Here is a 23873-nt window from a genome sequence, read left to right as displayed (position 1 = left end):
AGCAGGAAGTGGAGCAGTGACTCAAGTGGTGGAGACCCAGGCACTGAGGTCAAAGCACCAGTACTGGCACAAATAAAAATTATTAACATTTTGTCTGTAGGATATTGACATTTAAAATTGCTGCTGTCTATAACTTCCATGCAACAAAATTCTGTAAATCATTCACATTTTTTCTTTGTTATAAGGCAGACATGGTAGATTGAAATAGCGGGTCACTGCGATTTTCTATTAAAAATGCTAAACCAGATTGTCTCATTTCTTTTACATTACTGCAATTGTGCATGTTAAATATTTCCCAGTTGTTAAAATATTTCCCTGTTGATGTTACCGTTCACTGGTTTGCTTGAGCTAGATAAACAAGCTTATCTTTCCCTTGAGACAACTCAGATGTTTTTTTTCTGAAAATTGTCATACTTCACATCTCATAGTTTTCACTCAGTGGCATATTCTTGTTTTAATTTCAGTATGAGTAGACAGATATGAATCTTTATTTGGGCTGAAATTCTTTTCTGAATCCCCATAATTGATCTTTCTACCACTACGACATCTTGAAATAAAAATTACAAAGAAATAGGATATTGTCAGCTGAGGAGACTCAGTATTTTATAAGTTCCTAGAGTACAATAAGACATGCCTTTAAAGGCTAAGGTAGTAAATACTGAGTATTTCTCTGTTTAGAGGAAAATATATTCTTCTGTCAGCGTCTGTCCAGGAAGAGTTATAGTTCATACCCTCAGGCATGCAAATATAATTGCTTTAAAATCACAATACCATTATAGTACTATGTAGTTAATTTAAAAGTACGTATTTTGGGGAAACATACTGGAAACATCCTTAAGCATGACCCAGTTTCTTCCTGGAACTGAGCAGTACTGCTTTTTCAATTCATACTCTGATAGCTATTTAAATTGAATGTGCATTGCTTCATATCCTTGTCTGGAATCATCTAGTTTTATTCTTTTTCAATATTTTAGCATAAATTTTTAATTCTATACCTTATGTTTACTTGGGACTACACAAAAATTAAGTACCAACCTCTGTTAAGTGTCATTATGGAAAAGCGAATTTAACGCTGAAATTATTGTTAACAAAATTTTAAAGAACACATTGATCAGTACTGAGAAATTTCCACTTCAGTTCATTTTTCAAAAGGTAGAAATAATGTATATGAAGAACATATGATATTTATGGCCTATGTATTTATAAAATATTTCATTTTTTTCTAAAGATTCTCAATACTTACATATTTATTATGGTCAAACTAATTATCATACAATGTTCACTTCTATATTTTACTATTGCTGAAAGTAGGGCCTTTATCTTTAGATGAATTTTCAATCCTGTCATTTTAAGTATGAATAGACATAATGTGTCTGAGCATAAACTATGGCATAATTTTAGAGACTTCCTCTCAAGAGGGAGAACTCAAGTATAAATACTAAACAAATTCAGAATACAAATACAGATTACACAAGAGTTTCAAGAGTTCTTTTTAACTCAACAATTTTGGGGTAGGCAAAGCCTGTTCTACTGAATTATCCAGAGTCCCAAAATGGAATGGTGGCTCACCTATGCTCACCAGGCATGTGATTTCCTGCTCAATGGAGAAGGTAGTTCTCCATTGTCAGAAACTGCCAGTGGGAAAAGGCATACCTCACTAAGCCCTACTCTGAGGTCAGGTTGTAGTTAAATAGCTACAATGAGAAGCCATACTCATCATATATATAGTTAACTTTGGGTTTTTCAAAATCTCTTGCTCTAGTCCCACACACTTACCTAGCTTTAACTGGCTGCTTCTTCACTCAAGCCACATTCCTCCCAGAAGGAGCAAATCATTATTTCCAAATATTTTATGTCACATTATTAGTCATGTTCTCATCAGAATATGACTATACTCATGATTCATTTTTCTTTTTTAGTGTCATTATCTCTCTTGCTAATACACAAATCTATTTGCGTCTGTTCATAATATATTTTCTATCCTCATTATATTGTGAGCTCCTCTCAGAAACCTACCAGGAGCTGCAATCCTGGATATGCCAGTTCTGACTTAGGATGGTGGCAGAGCAGCTCGTACTTTCCATTCCTCAGTTTGTCATATGAAATGGGCAATCAAATCTGTTCTTTCCTCTCAGTACTTACTTATTGAATGAGATAATCTACACAAAATTCTTAGGCTCTTTTGTGAGGTACCATAGGCTCTTGACTAATGAGAGTATAATATACTTTGTTGAAATTAGAATACATTATATGGTCTATGCTTCCTTAGTTGAAAACTAAAGTCTTAAATGAGTATAAAAGGATCTGGATTCATCTATTGATGAATTAATGCTAATTTTCATCTCAAAAACGGTTCCGTTAATAATTTATTATAGTTTATTTACAAAAATTGGCATTGAATACCTTCCTCTCTTTATGAAAATACATCCTCAATTTTTGAAGATGCACCATCCACTGTTTTTTTCCAGCATCCCAAACCATTCTTTTTCATCAAAGGCATATGCATATAGAGAACATACACATATATAACAATGTTTATCTGCATCATGTTTTGAAATATGGTTCCATGTTAGAATTATGACTGTCATGAAGGAAATGCTTATATGTAATTTTTTTTCCTTATCTGGTACATCCTCCATTAATGTATATTACCTGGAATGAAAAGAACAGCCTTATAAAATCTTAAAATATTTAGACATGGTTTCAGAATTTATAAATATCATCTCATGCCATAAACTGCAAAAATTGTCCAGTAATTCATGTAAGTTTCTTATCCTTATGGTAGTTTTTACTTCAACCATCCTTTTAAAACCATCCTATTATATTTATTCAGTACATTACTTCAATGTGTTTCAAATTCTTAGAATAGGAGGAAATGAGTAGCTTATTAAATTAAGGGAGATGAGTAGGAACAAAAAATAATGAAAGGAAATAATTATGTTAAATTCTGAAATCATTTAGTAACATTTAACATGTATACAGAAAAAGCCCAGAGAAGATACAACATACACCGCCTGATGACATAGTTAGGGGCAAAAGAATAAGAAAAGACAAAGATGGAAGGATGACCAGGATTTCAGTACAAGAACTGAATTTGATCTATTCAGTTATCTATTGTCTTTTTGTTTTCAGAGCCAAAACACTCTCAAATGTGATGGATAGCTAAACTGAATTAACAGTAGGTATAATTTCAAGTAGTATCTTAATCTAAAACTTTCAAGGATCTTTGTGGATTCTCCTATAATGATGATAATCATCAGAATAGGTTCTTCTGATACTGGAAGCTTCAAAGCCTCCAAATTTGTTTCTTTAACATTTCCAATGCTCTGCTAAAGGTGAGACCACTAAATAAGCCGAATCAGAACACTATCTGGATCTAGTATTGACCCTCAACTACAGAACATCACATCACCAGTGTACTGCCTGAGTAAACCTGTGTGTCAGAAAGAATATGTGGAGGAAAAACAAAACTGACAATTTCCTTTCATTGTCTTCTTATCTCTGGATTCCTCACTAAAACTGTTGAATAGAATAAGGACAGAACCTGACAGAATTTTTTTTTATTAAAGAATTTATTAACATTGATTTTTACATCATATTTCAAATGTCATGTTTAACAAACAGCTATTCAAAAAGGGATTCTCTATATACAATCACTGGCACATAGATTTTTAGAACATAATTAAAATTAGCTGACAGAAATTTTTACCAAGTGTACTTATTCTGGGTTACTTGTCTGTGTTTTGTTTATATATATATATATATATATATATATATATTTGAAAATAGTGGAAATGAGTCTTTTGTTTATGAAAAATGAATTACTATTTAAAAATACTAGTTACTTTTAATCAGTTTTAAAGGATCATGAAAATATTAGATACATGGAATAAGAATATCTCAGTTGTTCCAGCAGCTTTGGTTTGATTCTGAAAAGCCCATCCCCTCACTTTGTGGTGATAGTAAACCCCACGGTGCATGCTAATGTATGTTTCCTTAGTTCTGGATGCCTGGAAGAGTCATTATCTTCAGTAACTGAAGTCTTGTACACCCTGTTTATCTCACCATGTACCACAGATGGAGTAAATGGGCCTGCAATCCCTCAGGGTGTTCAAAATTCCTGTCATAGTTTAAAATTGTGGCTGCACCATTGACTTCCTCACATTACAGTCTTGTTCAGTATGGCACCCTAGTTGTCAAGCCTGCATAGATTAAACCCATAGCATTGCTAAAAATCTCTTTTTGGACTGGTAATCACAAACACAGAGTGTATAATGAATTGCAAATATTTACTATATGTGGGCTTCTGTATACAGCTGAACCTAGATAATTTGATCAAGGCTGGCAAAACTATTTATCCCAGATATTTCTAAAATTTTGGATTTAAATAAGGGAATAAAACAAAATTGGCTATTAAATTAAAAGGTTTTCATTCATAATATGTGGAAACTGTAAAACAGATTTTTATATTATCTATTAACTATATGTAATTGCATACTTAGATATAAAGAAAAAGTATATGTCTACATTAATGTTCATTGAAATTTTTCCCACAGGGAAGCAGGAAATTGTCAATTGTGTTCAAAAGGCTGAAAAGTAGAATAACAGGAATACAAATCTTGGAGAAAGAAATGCCACAGTTCCACTGAGAATGTTTCAGTTGAGAGATGATCAAAATATTTAAACTACACAAAGTATATACCATATGTAATTAGTAAAATGTACATAAGAGGCACCACATCTAATTAGCAATGGTCTTTCTTGCAGACTAACTCCCCCCCAATGTACATTCCTATATTTACTATTTTGCAAACAATAGGCATAGATTTATGAAAGGAGATATAATTTAAGCAGCTGATCTTGATCTAGATTGTCTGTCATTTTCTTAAATTGACTTCTTTTTTGATAAGAGGAATATATGCATTTTGAAAACACAGCCCCAAATACAATCATCTGTGAATGTAGATGCTACAGGAAAACACCAGATAGAAAATCAGTAGACTTTGAGAATAAGTCATATTTTCTGTTGGAAATGATTAAAATTGGTACTGCCAGAGGAAGATTATTTTTCAATTTGTTTTATTTTATTTTTTATTGTCATGGTAATGTATAGAGGGGTTGCAGTTACATTCACGAAGTATTAGGTGCATTACTTCTCACACATTGATACCCTTCTTATGATTTTTTTCTCCATTTCTCTCCCTCCACCCCCTCCCAGACATCTTGTTTCCCCCTTCCTCTCTCCATTTCAAATAAACAAATAAATATATACAACATACCAGGTAAGAAGATTATTTTCATAAGAAACATATTAAGATAAACATCAGCAGTTGGAAACTTTATATAAACCCCAATTTCCTTTCAAAGAGAAAGAGAATATATACTCAAGACTTTCAAGAAAGACTTTTATGATGACAATATTTCAATATTTGAGAACTAGACCCTTCCAGCATAGGTTCAACTATTAAGGAAGAGTAAATTTCCAAGTTTACACAGTGCCTTTACAGTTTTGGGACTGAATATTCATTGATCCTATTCCATCATTTAAGCTGAATATCCATATGTGGGTATATCTTAAATATAAGAGCCAATTTGTGCAATTTTGTGGCACATACAGCAACAAGTGTGCTAAACTGACAAGAAAAAGTGGGGCTAATTTGAGCTAATCATCTGTTTTTTTTTTAAAAAAACAGCAGTCATTTATTTAAAGTAAACTATAGAAGAATAGAGATATAATAGCTGTTTCACAATGGATTCTTACATAGAAAGAAACAAGGGACTGTGTAATTATGGCCTAGTGACACTTGATAAGTGCCATAAGGGATGAGATAATCATGGAAAGCAGTCAAGCTTTCATGTTACTTAGAAAGGCTCCAGTTTGTGCTGCAGTCGACCTCTGGGACCACTGGTATTACCTACAAAAAAAAATGCTCTAAGGTACATTTAGTGGATGGGTGGGCAATTATTATGGGGGGACTGGATGCTTTTCTGGTATGCATGTACATCTGTAAACTGTGCCTTTTTTCTCACCTGAAAATCCACTTTGTCCTACATCTTCATTAGATATCTATATGCCTGCTCAGAATGTGTATAGACTGGAAAAAGAGCTGCAAAGTCAAGGAAAATATGAGCTGAGAATTTCTTTTCAAGATTGGCCTCCAAAAATATGAGGAAACCCTTCAAAAGTAAACACAGCGATTGGAAATGTTGTTTATTTTTTCAAATGTAGTATAACGCGATAAAGACCACAATTACAGTATCCAAATTTATTTCTCTAACTTTAGGAAGCATTTCTTATTCTAAAGAAATAATAGTTTGTCAGCTGAAATGTTTTAAGAGAGTGACAGTCACATGTGCTCAGTAGAGTTGGAGTGGTTTTCCAGTACTGTTTTCAGGTCATGTACTCCGATTATTTAATTGGAAATACATGCTAGTCTAGGTAATGATAAAGTGGTGAAAATGATTTCCTTCTGCTTACTACTTTAATTCCAAAGTCACAATGCCAATCTAATGTACTCACATACATCTAAGCAGATTTAAAACTCAGACAAGCATTTGGAAAGTTGTGGCTTTTATTATTTTAATTTTATTGTTAAGGTGATGTGCAGGGAGGTTACAGTTACATATGTAAGGTAGCGAGTGCATTTCTTGTTGACCACTGTTATCCCCTCCCACATTTTTTTTTACTACTTTCCCTCTGTTTCTCCCACCCCCTGCCAAGCCTTAAAGTTAATTTTCAATGTATTTTCTTGTATCACTATTGCAATGGTTAACATTTTGTCCTTTATTTCATGATTTTGCTGTTCCCCTTCCCTTCCCTGATTCAGATAAATATAAACCCAATACATCAGGTACCCAAATCAAATACAGTGTTAAAAGGGGATAAATTGTAGGAAGAAAAATGAAAGAAAATAAATAAATAAATAAATAAATAACTTCACATAGTACATTAAAAACAATGACCACAGAGGAAAAACCCCTTGTTTCCATATCTTGGAGTTCATGGCTTTATTTTTAAGTGTTCCAACAAGTCTGCATTTGACAAAAACTAGATTTTTTTTTAATTGCTAAAATATGTTAAGCCTCTTTTTCACTATGGGAAACATCATAATGAAAAGGGGTTTCATGGGATGCCCTTCATACTTTTTTTAATGAAAAAAATTTATTTTTAATGGAGCCATAAAAATACATATAAACTGTAGAAATCAATAGGGCACTGTGTGATGTTTTAATATGTCTATATTCCATACCTTAGTTATATTGTGAGGTTTTGCATGGGGTATTCATTTAATAACATTTTTTGTCCTATGTAAATAATTGTCCTGTTAAGGTAAAAAGTTGAACTACAGAATAAGATAAGTGAAAGCAACCTGGAAGCTCAGACCTGTGTCTGAAACACAGGTCTCTGACATGCTCATCCATACTAACTAATCTGGGCTAAGGTGGATACCTTCATACTTGTCTACAAGCAAGTCAGAAGTCTAGGGAAAATGACTATTTTAATTTCAATCTTGTCTATTATGATGAGGAAATTGTTAAGGAATGGAAATGAAATTATTTTGTAAAAGTATAATTAAGAGGTATCAGTAGAAATCCAGTTGTATTGTGTATACACTCTCAAGATAAAATGACAACTTCTTCAGAGACATTGGTTTATATTTGTACTGAATTACATTGCATTGTGATAGATGAGTTAGGACTGTTTCACAATAAATAAACAGAAGGAAAAAATATTTATATAAAAACACATCAAAGATCAGATCTGGGGAGGACTACCTTAAGAGTAGGAAGAGGGAGTTATTTTAAAGGCTAGAGAAGCATGAGATTGAATTCAGACAAAAATAAAATGAAAACAACACACTAAGGTGATTTTTTCAGTAAAATTGAAACTTGATATATATTAGTAATTAGGTACTTTCAGAGAATTAATGTTGATGGTTTAAGTGTGAAAAAGAGCATAGAAGAATAAAAAGTTATCATTTTTAGAAATTCAGTGCTTAAATATTTAGGGATAACGTGCCTACAACTTACTGAAAAATAAAGTAGTTCAGTGAAGATCTATCTATGTATCTATGTACATATCTACTATCTCTTATCTATCTGTCTATGTGTATGTGAGATGGAGAAAGGGAGAGAGAGAGGGAGAGAGAGAGAGAGAGAGGGAGAGAGGGAGAGAGGGAGAGAGGGAGAGAGGGAGAGAGGGAGAGGGAAAGCACTTTATGGTAAAGTGTCAAAAGTTTTGAATTGAGCCTATGGTAAATACATGAAAGTTCATTATACTTTATTCAATTTGTGTTATATTTGAAGATTTTGTACAAAATATCTAACAAATCTGTAGTCGCTATTAAAAAAACCACACAAGCCAACTAAGCTCTCATGGAAAAGCCTAGAATATTTGAAGAGTAAAATAAATAGTGTTGGATCAAAATCCAAAGTATAATATAAATATCATGGGGCTATTTTTATAAAAACTGAAGTAAATACATATTTATTTTATTAATAATTGGATAGCTGAGACAAATATCCTATGAAGAATAATTCCAAATAATTTATGTGGATAGCCTTTTCTCCATGAGGAAGAATAACCTCCCTACTCCGTAGTGTGGGAAATCCACAGGGGCTTCCCCAAAAGAGTACAGTGGACAAGGGAGAGGAAAGGGAATGAGAACCTGAAAAGTTACTACTGCAGGCAGGTGACGAAGGTCGCCGTGAACAGACCAAATCACATTGTCGACAGTTCCTCTTGATGTGATGAAACGAAAATGGCAATAACTCATAATGCCACTATGTTCTCGAGGGAAAATACCAGCTGAATTCCAAAGTACCTCACCAGTGCACTTTAACACCATCAAAGGCATCACAAACCGGAAAAGTCTGAGGAGATGCACAGCCAAGAGAAGCTTATGGAAATAGGGCACTAAATAGAAATATAGTATGCTGGGTGGACACAGAAAGCCTGCATTTGAAGCAAAAGAAAAGCAACATAAGTCAAATGCTAAAGGAACACAAATAATTAATAGGTTTGAATAATAATATCAATATTGATGCATTAACCCAAAAATATGTGTTGTATTGATGTAAAATATGGATAGGGAAAATGATATGTGTAGATGAGGATCCTTTGTATTATCTCCTCAATTTTTCTACAAATCTAAACAATAAGGCCTCTGCAAAGTTAGACTCTAAGTTAGTAGTTCACTCACAACAATGTATCTTAAAATTACCTGTATGTGTGCAGGAAGACAGATTCTAAAGATTAAATATTGGAAGTAAGTATCCTAATATAGAATAACGACTGAATAAATTTTAGTACAATTATACAGCATAGCAGTCAAATGATATGTTACAGAAGCATATTAAAATGAACTAGTGTGGAAAACACCTAAGACCTACTGTAATAGGGAAAATGGATTACCACAACTTACTTATACAGTATGATTCTAAATTTCATAATGATGCCATATTTTAATGACAGTTTGATAAATCTATTAATTATCTTTTTCTGCTTTGTATTCTATACAAAGCTGATCTTCAACCATCAATTTTGCATACAGCTAGCCTCCTTTTCCAAAATGTGGATGGCTGGTGAGAGCTTTAAAGGTTTTTCAAAAGAATTATGTTTTTCAAATGTTTGAAACCAATCTAGATTTGGTTTGTTATTTGCTATGATTTTTATTGCGCATGGTATTATTAACGAAATAATTGTGATTTATGCATAGAACTTCCCTATGACCCAGAAATACCACTACTTGGCATTTACCCAATTGTCCAGAAACAAGAACATACTAAATCCACTAGCACAACAATGTTCATTGCAGCACTATTTACCATAGCAAAGATATGGAACCGACCCAGATGTCCCTTAGTTGATGAATGGATCAACAAGATATGGTATTTATACACAATGGAATTCTATGCTGCTATCAGAAAGAATGACATTGCCCCATTTGTAAGGAAATGGAAAGACTTGGAAAAAATCATATTAAATGAAGTAAGCCAGACTCAAAGGAACATAGGCTCAATGGTTTACTTCATTTGTCACAATCAGTAGAAATCTTGGGCTCTCCTAGCAGAGATTTACAATAGAACAAAATCTAGATACATAAGGTCATATAGAATGAAGCTAAATGAAAGGACCTCCAGGATATAGAAACAAAAGCCATATAACGAGTGATTGTTGTCCTTAATGTACTATGTTATCTCTCATCTCTTTTGCTGTCCTTTAGTTATCTCATATTGTTACAATATTTCACCTGGTTATCTGATATATTGTATATATGCGTATTTGGTTATTTGAAGTCTGATAGGGAAGGGAGAAAAACGAGATGAGGGGTGGGGTTGGGGTGAGGGAAATGGGGACCAAGACCTGAGAAAGGGAACACTTGTTTTGAATCAATAATCAGTGTAATTCAGAATTCTATCATGAATACATGTACAGCTTTAATAATTAGTCTGCAACTTGTCCTTGGAAGTCCATTTTGCTTATGATCTTCAAATTGTTGCTAAATACTCATTTTATTTGAAAGCTAACTCATCATTAAAGATTGAGACAAATGAAATATCTGTGTGATCCTTGAAAATCCAAATTAATTCTAATTTTAGTAGTTAAATATAGGGTACATTTGGTTCAATTGTTGTGTTTTTATAAATATTTTCAGATTACCTAAATCTAGAGAAATATATTTCCAGATACTATAGATAAAATACTACCCCTTTCTTATATTTTAGCTAAATGTATAATCTGTTGTAAATGTATTCAAACAACCACAGAAAAAATTCAGCACTGCTATATGCCTTTATATTCAGCATATTGCTTCAAATTGTAGGGAAAAGCCTATAGAATATTCTCTTTTATATTTCTCTGCTTCACAAGGTAGATCAATAAGTTGATGTATATCATTCTTGTGTGTTTTTAAATCTATTTTAGTAAATTAGTATTGTGTAACCAAACATATTTTATTCAAACACACTTTTAATATACTATATACACTTAGGTTTTGTAGTCTTTTAAATAAATAGAACAATCTTGTTTGAATCTTTTTGTAACTTAATCTATTTAAATTTTACCTATATTTTAAAACTGAGTTTCAATTAAGTATATTAAATTTTATACACACAAATATGGATTCTAAAAGTAAAACACTGTTAAGTATTCTAATACAGATACTAAATAAATTATCTTACAATTATATAGCATTACAATCAAAAGATACGTTGTAGATGCAAATTAAAATAAAGTAGTAGGGGAAAAAAATCTATGGACTACTGGAATAGGAAAACACACACACACACACACACACACACACACACACACACCTTATCCTGGAACAATTGGCTTGCACCTGTAAACATAGCTAGCTACTCAAGAGTTTTATTGTCTATTATTCCCGGTATTAGAACTATCTATTCAATTGATCACTTGCTTTGTTCTACAGCTCCACTTACACTATATATGACGAAAATGAAACTCATACCCTGTTCCTTCAAACTCCTCCTCCTTCTATATTCCTTATCTTGAATATGATAGAGGGAGATGTGTATGTGTTAGATTTTACAGGAGAAATTGAGTCCTAACTTTTGAAACAGGTATTCGGTAGTAGAGTAGCTACCAAAAAAAGCCCTGGTCTTACAGAAATTGTTTCTCTGTAGATATGATGTCAGAAATCTTAGAAATTGAAACAGAAATATTGATTTGGGAGGCAGACATGCATTTTATTTCTCACACTTGAAACTAATATTTATAAATACAACAGGTGCTACTAATATAATAATTTGAAAATAATTAGAAAATATGAGTTACAAAAATATTAATGCAATAGCTCTTTTTTCAGATTAGTATAATACGTCTTTCTGTGAGGATATATAATTAAAAGTTGTAGTTTTCATTCCAATGTGTAATTTGTTGCTATAATGAAAATCACACACATACATATACATATATATAACATAGGTTAGTGTCCTTATTTTATTTCCTTTTAAGATCTCTTTTGAACTCTGTATATCACCTTCACAATAACAATATTTTTAAGAGAACTTTTTGTCTGTTCCTTATAAAATACATATTACCAATTAATTATCACTTAAGATTTTTTTTCCTTTAGGTGAGAATGATGACTTCCATTATATATTTGTCTTTTACATGGAAACCAAGTTGACAGTTTAAACTATGACGGTATAGTTTAAAAGTGAAGGAAATGGGGCTGAAAGTTTGGCCTAATGGTAGAGTGCTTGCCTAGCATGCACGAAGACCGGGGTTCGATTCTTCAGTACCACATACATAGAAAAAAGCCGGAAGTGGTGCTGAGGCTCAAGTGGTAGAGCTCTAGCCTTGAGAGAGTCCAAGGACAGTTCTCAGGCCCTGAGCTCAAGCCCAGGACTGGCCAAAAAATAAAAAATAAAGTGAAGGAGAACATGAGAAGGGGTATCAATGTATGTGAAGTAATGTACCTTCTATCTGGCGAATATGATGGAACCCTTCTATTAATTACAATAAAAAATTAAGAAGTTTTTTTAAAAAGTCAAGGAGAAGAATTGATAGGATTAACATGGCAAAGGTTAAAGTGGAAGATGGAGGGATGTTTTTATTTGATTAGAAATAATATATCTTACAACTGAAAATGTAGATTCCACTGTGCCACAATGTTCCTTTCAAGCACATAAGGTAAAATTTGCATATCTAAATTGGATCAGACCAAATGGCTTTCCTTGGCTTCTCTCCCTTGAGCAGCAATCAGCCTGAAAAAGCCTGTAGGTGATACCAGCAGTGAGTTTTAAAGTCCTACTCAAGAGCCTGTGTGTGTGTGAGAGAGAGAGAGAGGGGGGGAGGGAGAGACAGACAGACAGACAGACAGACAGAGACAGACAGAGACAGAGACAGAGAGAGAGAGAAAAAGAGAAAGAAAGTAACAGAGAGACAGAGACAGAGACAGAGACTGAGAAAGACAGAGAGAAAGAGAGTGGCAGAGATAGAGAGACAGAGACAGAGACAGAGACTGAGAAAGACAGAGAGAAAGAGAGTGGCAGAGATAGAGAGGCAGAGACAGAGACAGAGAGAGACAGAGACAGAGACTGAGAAAGACAGAGACAGAGAGACAGAGACAGAGACAGAGGACCAGAGAGGGGTGTCTAGATGTGTTTGTGAATATCTTATGACCAATTTATTTTAATTTTTTACAGACAAATAAAAATATTTTAATAATTACTTCCTTTATATGGTTTTTGTTTTCACATTTTATGCTATATCTGTCTAGTGAACATCTTATTATTTTTTATTTTGACTAAAATTTCTTGTTGTTAGTGTTATCAGAGTGGTTAAAAATATTTGAAAAGTTCAGTACCAGATAAAATTATTTTTATATATTAGTAGCATTTCCTCTGTTTCATGGTCCTTTAAGGAAATAATGAAAACATATAATGATTGAAAACACCTTGTATTTTCTCTATTCTCTTTTCTTTCTCTTTTTTTTTTTTTTTTTTTTTTTTTTTAGTCAGTCATGGGGCTTAAACTCTGGACCTGGGCATTATCCCCGAGATCTTCAGCTTAAGGCTGTAGTTACGCCATTTGAGACACAGTGCCACTTCCATTTCTCTGGTGGTTAATTGGAGATAAAAGTCTTACAGACTCGGATTATAGGCATAAGCCACTGGCGCCCTGCACATCAAATATTTTCTATCTTATTGATGAAATTATTCTGTGTATTATTTTTAAAGCTCAATGTCTTATTTAAGTTACTCAGATTTTTGTTTGCTTATGCAAAGCTGTATGCATAAAACTAGTTTCCAGATAAGTCACAGACCCACAGATACAAAATCACCTCACTCATGTGCTATGCTCTATACTTTTTCTATTTATGTTTACATTTGGCTTATTTTTACCCTTTGGCTTGAAAATTGTAATTAGATTTCAAGAACTTTGAAATGTATTCACAGTGACATTATTTGTGTATAAGCTTAAAGGTAATAGAATATGAATGGTTTAGTTGTGGTGGATGAGCATACCCTATCATGTACTTCTGCAATTATCCTGAAATGCTACTTGGAGAAACAGGCAAATCGTCTTCTGCATGTGCTGGGAGTGAGGAGCTGTGACATTTCTCCACACTACTGTTCTGTTGGTTTTGGAAGCTCAGGGTAGTTCCTGGGAAGGAAAGGGTTACTGGTCATTCTCAGACAAGACAGTGTTAAGAGACTAAAGGATACCATGAGGCTCTACTAAGCTGATGACCTTGATGGCTGCCTGAATGTGATGGGAAATGAGAGGAAGAGAGCTTATAAAGCAAATTAATTTTTGATGATCCTTTTTCCTCCTTTGATTTAGTGAAAATATTTGCTGTAAAAAGTGTATTTACTATAAAATGTCATAATTTCCGGTAGTGATTGTAGGATGTGTGTGATGACATTTAAATTTTTTTTTTGTCAGCTGTAGGGCTTGAACTCAAATCCTGGGCACCGTCTCTGGGCACTGTGCTCTTTTTACTCAGATTAGTGTTCTAACACTTTGAGCCACACCTTCACTTCCAGTTTTCTGGTGGTTAATTGGAGATAAGAATCTCTTTGACTTTCCTGCCCTGGCTGGCTTTGAGCTGCAATCTTCAGATCTCAGCCTCCTGAGTAGCTATGATTACAGGGCTGAGACACTAGTGCCCGGCTTTTAAAAAAAAAGCAAAAAAACAAAACAACAACTTGGAAGTAGGGTAAATATGCTTACTATTTCTTTATCATTCTGCAAATAGGCATGGATTATGAATTTCTTGAGAACTAATGTTGTGAATTAGTCAGGAAATTTATGGGGCATTTTAAAAGCAATTTGTAAAATGAAAGACCAAGTCAATCAGGAATTCCATCAACAATTCCATTCCTTTCTAAGTATTCTAGGCCTCAGAAGAGTTGAGAATTTAGCTTTATGCATGATCAATGTAATTGTCCCTAATCGCTTTAACGCACTTTGGCATTGATTGGGTGAGACATTTAATGTTTGACCTTAATTGACCTTAGTGTTCAGCACAAATATCTGGGAAGTTAGGGTCCTGGATAATTACAGGCATCCTTTCATAGATGTGAAGAACTAGGATTGCAGAAAACTGAAGAGTGCTGCTATTGCAGTATTGGATAGCATTGAGATGGATGTCAGTATGCTTGTGAAAATGAGTTTTCCTTTGCTTTATTACTTTGAAAAAATAAAACTATTTTAGACATGATTCTGAGGACATCATAATCTCAGTCATTTTATAGAATTTCCAAAGAGCATTGTAATTTTCTTCCCTTACTTGTTGTTCTTGTGAAGGTGAGTACACTGATACAGATTCCCTTTGAATAGAAAAATAATGGCGAGTGCAATTTATTTGAAACACTAATCAGGGAGTGAGAGCTTAGTCCAGCAGCTCATGAAACTTACAGTGCAGTGCTTACTCCAAAATTGGCTTGGGATTAACCAGCTCGTGTAATTTCATTGGAATATCACAAAGTAAAGTTTACTAGATTTACCAATCATTATGTATCACTTACTTACTAAACATGTTAACAGTACATGGTGAGTAAAAGCATGTGATTTATTATTATATTACTCTGTTGAATAGAATCATGTCTGTTAGGATGCAAAGGCAGGAAACACAAATAGTTAAAGAAAATCACTTAGAAGCACAGCTGCTGAATTTCTGCTATTGTCACTGTGGTGCTTTTACATCTGGATAGACAGATCTAAAAGTCTAGCATGATGTGACCCTGAGAGTGCAGCCAGCTCTCAAAACAGTACCCAAAATGAAGCTACAGTGACAGGCCAGGAGCTCAGCCACCCAAGGTCAGCTGCTCCAGGTCTCCAGGAAGTCACAGACAGGACATGCCAGTCACACCTTAGTCATTGCAGATCAGAAAGCAGAGGTGACAAGGGTCTCACTGTCATTATTACCAGAACCCCCTTGAGAGGCCCAGGGCATAGACAGAACAATGAATAAGGATGGTGGTGCCTGCCTTACCATACAAATCACGTCCCTGTAAGTTCACCCTGGCAGAGAGCAGCCCTATTTTTGGAATTTGCCAAGAATCCTCCTGTCTAAGAACCAATAAATGCAGCATAGCACAAGTAAACATTGCAGGGAAGAGACTCAATTAAAAGATTTCTTAGACAGTGAGAGACTCTTTATTTGAATGTGATTACGTATTTGTTATTACAGGAATTACCATTAAAGTTTTGGGTGAGTGAATGGGATACTACTGAAAAAAGTAGTTTTTACAGTGTCTGACATTTGCTAAGAAATTCCATGAGAGAAGAGAATTCTGTGGAATAAAGCAAGGCTGGACAGGATTAGGCCATGATAGAGTAAGAAAGGACAGAGGCCATTATCTGAATGTCAGTACTTCTGTCACTATCTTTTAAATTGTTTTTTATAGAAAATGTTACAGACCTTGGGAAAAGAGCAAGGTGGATGGAACAACAGGTGATCACATGGGAGGTCTCCTGGGAAATCATCTGCTGTGGCTTGCCAGGCAGCACTTAGTTGGATGAAGGAGATGCTAGAGAGACAATGGCCTAAGAAGGATGAGGCCTACATTGATAACATTATGGGGAAGCCACAAGCCAAGGGGGTGGTTTTATAGCACTAGGGAATGGAGCTTGGCTCAAGCCTCATCAGAAATCAAATTCTGGGCACAATGCACATAAAAAGAGCTAGCTTTTCTCACATCTTGATTTTCATCAAGGAGGAGAGACTACCTACTCTAGATTGTGACAATTTGTCATAGCAGCAAGAGAAATCTCATTTGCAAAGATGTTGGTTCTCTACATAACACTATACAGGACTGTCTAAGGGGAAAGTGATTGTGTGAGTATCAGGAATACATATGAAAGATGGACTTAATGTTTGCATTGTCCAGCAAGTCAATGCTCTGGAAATATGACATACACATTGCTGATTATAAACAATATAGAACCGTTGAAGTGATGCCTTGAGAATTTCTTTCACTCACTTAACCATTCACACCCACATAAAATCAAGCAAGAAAGAATCTTAACTTCTTAGGTCAATTAAAATAGAGTAGCCTGAAGGCAATGGTCACTTAGGAAACTTTACATTTGCTAGTTTAAATAAACTCATATTGATGCAAAATGTTGATTAAAAGAGAAATAATCCTATTCCTTACATCATTACAGTGTGATGAATACAGCTTTCCTTCCTATAGAATAAAAGTTGCTTTATAATATCTACCATAATTATTTTCAGAAATATAAAAAGACAGCGTTTTCAACATAATGTTTAATAATAAAGTGTAAATTATAAAACTTCAAAAGCCCATAAGCACCTAACAATCCTCAGATGCAGTTATGAAAATTCACTAGTTCATTGCTTAGTTCCCACACCAGACAATGTTGCCAAAGAAAAGCACTAAATACCAAGTCCAGGTTCACTTCTAACTCATTTGTGCCTTAGGAAGTTGGTGATATTAATGTGCTCAGACTCTATGTCTGAAATTCCATGCTCCAAAATCTCAATGCCCCAAATGCTCTTTGCAAGAGTCTCACCGAATTGGTGACTATAAGGAACTCTGGTTGGACCCACTATCTAATGAATGTAACTATAACCCCTGACAATAAATACAATTTTTTAAAAAAGGAATTTTGGGACTAAGGTGCTGGTTTATCAGGTCCTCTTTCACCTCAGGGTCTTTTGGTGCTGAAGTCACAGAATGAGGTATGAGGCCTATTTCTCAGGGTTAAGTGCTTAATTTTCTTCCAGTTTTTGATAGTTTTGAATTACATGATTATTTAGAATTAGTCTTTACATCAAACTCTTCAAAAAGTATGAGACTGATGAAATCAAAATGCATTGTATTCATATACTACTTGGTTAAATGACGATTCTTTTGTATAGCTACTAAAAGATAACAAAAATTTTAAAAAGAGCAATAAATGCTCAGAAATGTATTCATGGTTTGTGTAAATAAACATGGATTGTGACAAGATACACTGGGTTTATCTCACATAAAACTTAAAGTCTTATGACACCCAGCCCTTTAGAGAAGAAATTCTAAGGGAGAGAATAGAATTGAATGCTTTCACTGAGCAACAAAGAATCTAGGCACAGTAATAAAATCATTTGAAATGAAAAGCTAAGTTTGTATTAAAAGTTTTTCAAGAATTATTTTTTATGATCACTAAGTAAAATTTTCTATGAGAAACAGAATTCAATTTCAAAATATTTCTGGTTTTTCTCTTAGGAAAAACATTCTCTGATATTCCACATTGTAACTTTTTTTTCCAGGGCTGAGGACTGAACTCAGGGCCTTGCACTTGCCAGGCAAGGGCTCTTTCGCTGAGCTAAATCCCCAACTCCTACATAATAACTTTTAGCTCATTTTCTCTTCAGAAATTGTATTTTCATTAGATCATCATTTTGAGAGATTATGAGGACTTTTGTAGTTGGAGAAATAATTTGCAATATTTTAAAATATCACATAAAAATGCAAGCTAGGGTCAGAAAGAATGACATCACCCCATTTGTAAGAAGATAGAAAGACTTAGAAAAAAATCATATTAAATGAAGTAAGCCAGACTCAAAGGAACATAGGCTCGATGGTTTCCCTCATTTGTCACAATCAGTAGAAACTTTGGGCTCTACTAGCAGAGATTTACAATAGAACAAAACCTAGATACGTAAGGCCATATAGAATGAAGCTAAATGAAAGGATCTCCAGGATATAGAAACAAAAGCCATATAATGAGTGATTGTTGTACTTAATGTACTTACTATGTTATCTCTCATCTCTTTTGCTGTCCTTTGGTTATCTCATATTATTACAGTATTTCACCTGGTTATCTGATGTATTGTGCGTATTTGGTTATTTGAAGTCACATAGGGAAGGGAGGAAAACAAGATGAGGGGCGAGGGTGGGGGGAGGGAAATGGGGACCAAGACATGAGAAAGGGTATCAATGTATGTGAAGTAATGCACCTTCTGTCTGGTGAATATAATGTAACTCTTCTATTAATTATAATTAAAAATATATGAAAAAATAATTTTAAAATTGCAAGCTAGAAATGAGATTTTTTTAACCCTCATTTCACTCCTGGATGATTTCTTCAATTTTACTTACTAACACTTCTATTTTTATTAAATTTCTGCTACCGTGTTAAGTTCAGTTATTTCTTTTTTTCAAATGCTTTCATATATTTATTCATGTTATCTCACTTTCAATATATAATTAAATCTGAGTACAGAATGTTCAACTTCAACTATAAAAAGATTACTTTTTAACAAGCAGTATTTAATTCATTTTGAAAATGGTAAATAAAAATCAACATGAATCCAATACAATGAAATATCACATTATTTCCCACAACAATTCAATGCAAAAGAGATGTTATATGATAATTCACATTGTTTGTGCCTTCTCTTGTAAGATGAACTGCTTTTCTGGCTGAGGATGCAGCCCAATGGTAGCAGAATGTATCTGCTAAGCCCTAGGTTCAATCCCCAGAAACACAAAAAATATTTTTAAAATTTGTTCATGTAGCCAAGCACCTACAGCTTACCCCTGTAATCCTAGCTACTCAGGAAGCTAAGATCTAAGGATCAAGGTTCAAAGTCAACCTGGGCACGAAGTCTGAGAAACTCTTATTTCCATTTAACCTCCAGAAAATAAGAAGTTGTGCTGTGGCTCAAGTAGTAGAGTGTTAGCCTTGAGCTGAAGAGCTCAGGGACAGCACCTAGGCCCAAAGGTCAAGCCTCACAACCAAAAATAAAAAACTCATGTAAAGACAATTCAGTACTATCTTATACTTTGATGGTGGTTTATAATTACTTACTTTCTAAATTTTTAGAAAAGAATCATTATATTCACAAATATAAAATACTGTTATGTTTCTTATACTGTTCATTTTGTTTTGTAACAGTTCATATTGTCCAGGCTAGCATCAAACTCATGACATATACCAAGATGGCCTCAAACTACAATCACCTTTCCTCAGCCTTCTGAGTTCTAGGATTACAGGAGTGCAACATTGTGCCCAACTTCTTCTACTATTTTTTTTTTTTTGCCAGTCCTGGGCTTGAGCTCGGGGCCTGAGCACTGTCCTTAGACTTTCTCAAGGCTAGAGCTCTACCACTTGAGCCTCAGCACCACTTCCGGCTTTTTTCTTTCTTTTTTTTTATTGTATTTAATAAAAGGGTAACATGATATTTTCCAGATAGAAGGTGCATTAATTCACATACATTGATACCCTTCCACATGTCTTGGTCCCATTACCCTTCCCCCCCCTCTTGGTTTTTTTTTCTATGTATGTAGTTCCAAGGAATCGACCCCGGGTCTTCATGCATGCTAGGCAAGCACTCTTACCACTAGGCCAAACTCCTGGCCCCTCTTCTACTGTCCTGATATTTTGGTTGGAAAAAAATCTACTCACTATGTTCATAATTCTATATAGCTCATTACTGCACCATACAGTGAAGCCTTAGGGATTAATCCTTATCATCTTTGAGAATTGTAATGGGTCAATTACATCTCCAATCAGCTTTTAGCAAGCTAATTGGAAATAGTCTCTTATGACTTTTTTTCCCCCCAAATTGGCTTTAAGCCCCTATCCTTAGCTCTGGGCTTCTTGAGTAAATTTGCTGATTATTTTGTCCAGTTGTTCAATATAGAGTAATATCACTATAAGAAATCAACTCTAGTCCAGGAGGCTATGACAAGAGTATTACAAACTTGGAGCCAGCCTAGACTGCATAACAAGAACCTTCCAGGAAAGGGAGAAAAGAAAAGGCAGGTAGGGGAGAGGATGGAAAAGATAAGTGGAAATGAACTCTAAATCATACTTCTATCTAAGTTGGCACATTTTTTAAAATGTGAATAATGTGAAAACATGAAATGAGCAGGGTGGAGACTTTGTCTCAAACAAAAACAATGTGTCAGAAGGTTTGTTAAAGTACTGATAAACTAATAGAAAATCTATAAATACTCTCATTCTGTCAACAGCCGGAAAGGTTAATTCCAAGAAAATTCAACCTGATACATTGAAGTAATTACCACAAATAGAAAACATAAAATATATAAATTAATTCTGGTTTACATCTCTTGCTATCTATGTACTGCAATTGCTGCATCCTATAAAGATATATGACATATACCGTTTAGATAAAATACAACTGGTCATATCTATATAGATATAGACATAGATTTCTTTTTGGTGGGTCATGGGGCTTGAACTCTGGCCTGGACGCTGTCCCTGAGCTCTTCAGCTCAAGGCTATTGCCCTACCTTTGAGCCCAGACCCACTTCCCATTTTCTAGAGGTTAACTGGAGATAAGAGTGTCAGATCCTTTTGTGCCCAGGCTGACTTTGAACCTTGATCCTCAGATCTCAGTCACCTGACTAGCTAGGATTACAGGCGTGAGCTACCATGCCCAGCAATTCTTTTCAAATATAATCATAGAAAAATAGAAAGCAATATTTGTAGCATTAAGTATGATTACCAAATGTCACCCATGTGAATACAATTGTAAATACCGAAGTGTGCCCTTGATTCACACCCACCATTATATCTGAATAACTTTAGTCATATGGTGAGTTGTAATCCTCCATCCACTACTAGAACATGACCCATGATGTATGGTGATTCTAAAAGAAACACAACTGCATGTGCCACGTCAATAGTTTCTCCAAATCTCCCAAGAGGAATGTTTTGCTTTAAATGTTCTTCTTTCAAATGTTTCATCATATCTGTATGAATAAATCCTGGTGCAATCACATTCACTCTAATTTTCTTTTTTGCTACCTCTTTAGCAAGTGCACGTGAAAAACCAACTAATCCTGCTTTTCCAGCACTGTACACAGTCTGACCAGAATTGCCTTTTAGACCAACAATACTTCCTACGTTAACAATAGACCCTCCCTGTTGTTGAATCATGGTCTTCATGTCAGCTTTACAAGTTAGCATGGAACCCAAGAGGTTGGTATGAAGCTGAGATATTATATCTTCAGTTTCTGTTCTTACTAAAAGACTATCCCTGTTAACATCAGCTGCATTTACTAAGAAATTTACTTGGCCTAAATGTTTCTCCAGCTCTCTGAATGTATTTTGAACATCGTTTTCTTTAGTAACATCACAACTAAAGGCCAAATGATTTCCCCCGAGCTCACCAGCGGCGGCTTTGGCCACTTCCAGATTTCAGGCAATGATGGCCACTCGGTAGCCTTTTTGGGCCATTAACTGGGCTACTGCCCTGCCCCTACCCTGGGAACCTCCAAAGACAGCACAGACTTTGTTCATCTTGGAGTCGCAAACCCGGAGGGAAGAAGGCTGAGCCAGTTATTTCTTATGCTCAGAGTCTTTCTGTTATAGACCATGTTATTTCTGATTCCTTGTTTCATGTCCTTTATTCTTAGTATATTATTGGTTTATTTTTTTTGCTTTCATAATTATATCTGTGCCCTTTTTGTTATTTTGATTAAAATGTGTCTGTCTTTTACATTGTTTTTTCTTCTTTATTATTTGAGCTCATATCAAGTCTGGTTAGTTTACATATTTTGACTCATTATACCATTAGGTGTCTCATTAAGTCTTTAAACAAATGATGGGTTCTGCCTAGCAAGCTCTCCCTTCTAGATAGGTATCCTACCTTAAGATAACTATTTTCATTGCAGCTATCACACTTGTGATAAAAGGAGCCATTATTCCAAATGCTCCTCAACCCTCTTCACGTCATGTGTTTCTTTAAGATGTCCTTGCTCAGTTCCTAGAGAATGACAGTTGTTTGGTCAAGTAGGTTAGCTAAGGAGACAGTTGCCTTTTTGTTTTCTTTTTTTCTTACGAGGCAGGGCGGTTTAGTGAGGGAGTGTAAAGTATAAGCAAAGAAAGTCTTGTCCGTGTGATTATAGTCAAGATGCTTATTAATACAATGTTTACCTCTAAATTCCTGGCTGTTTGTCAAGACTCTTTTTTTTTTCTAATCTAATGTGCTTCAGAGGGAGATTATTTCTCCTCTAACTCCAGTGACAGCTGCCAACCTGCAAGGAGATTATGTTTCTTGAATCCATGTACAGAGCGTGAAAGCATAGGCCCCTTTTTCCAGGGATTTTTTTGAACAGCATGTGGCCAGTCCTGGGATGGAGAAAAGTGGAACCCTACCCCAATCCATAGAGGAGAATAGGACAGGAAGAGCCATAGAGCCATCTAATGATGTGATTTTTCTGCAGAAGGACTAGCAGACAAACATGCAGGCACTCTGATAGATGATACAAAACATTGGAATATTCATTAACTACAGGCTAGAAATCTGGCCTTCCATTTCTATTTTAGATCTTATTTTTTTATGATTTTTTAAATTAGTTTCAAGTAGTTATACAAAGGAGTTTCCATTTAACAAAGTATTTTACGAATATACTTGATCAGTGTCACCCTTTTTTGTCATTGCCACCCTCCTTTCCTTATACATCCTTCTTTCACTCTTCTTAAGTGTGTAGGAGGTACATTGGATTCTTGACTACATTCTTGTCTTCTTCAATTTATTTATCTGCCTCTTTCTCCTTAATTCCTCCCATTCCCTTTTAAGTCCTCACTTGGTAGCATTTATTTTGTGGAGCTTTGACTTTGCCTTTCTGATTCATTACATGATTTGAGTTCTCTTTGAATGTACTATATTTCAGTTAAAACATTTGCATACTTTTCTATACCACCCAACATATTTACTTGTGATTTATAAGCTAAATCTAGCTTCTGCATACAAGGGAAAATACACATTCTTTGTCTTTCTGGACCTGACACTTCACTTAATATGTTTTTATCCAAGTTTCCATTTCTTTACAAATGGTGCAATATCCTTCTTTCTAGAGGATGAGTAAAATTCCATTGTGTATAAATATCATATTTTCTTGATACATTCATC

The 23873-nt window shown here is 34.6% G+C and overlaps 1 pseudogene; it reads right to left on the bottom strand.

Annotated features, from left to right (window-relative positions):
* Positions 1-21544: 21544 nt before the first annotated feature.
* LOC150063436 (3-oxoacyl-[acyl-carrier-protein] reductase pseudogene) lies at positions 21545-22258 on the bottom strand (annotated as a pseudogene).
* Positions 22259-23873: the final 1615 nt, after the last annotated feature.

Source organism: Megascapheus bottae, chromosome 5, assembly GCF_031878675.1.
Source record: "Megascapheus bottae isolate mThoBot1 chromosome 5, mThoBot2.hap1, whole genome shotgun sequence".
NCBI classification, from domain to species: domain Eukaryota; kingdom Metazoa; phylum Chordata; class Mammalia; order Rodentia; family Geomyidae; genus Megascapheus; species Megascapheus bottae.
The sequence above is the reverse complement of the archived record's forward strand: the minus strand, read 5'-3'. Positions and strand labels throughout refer to the sequence as shown.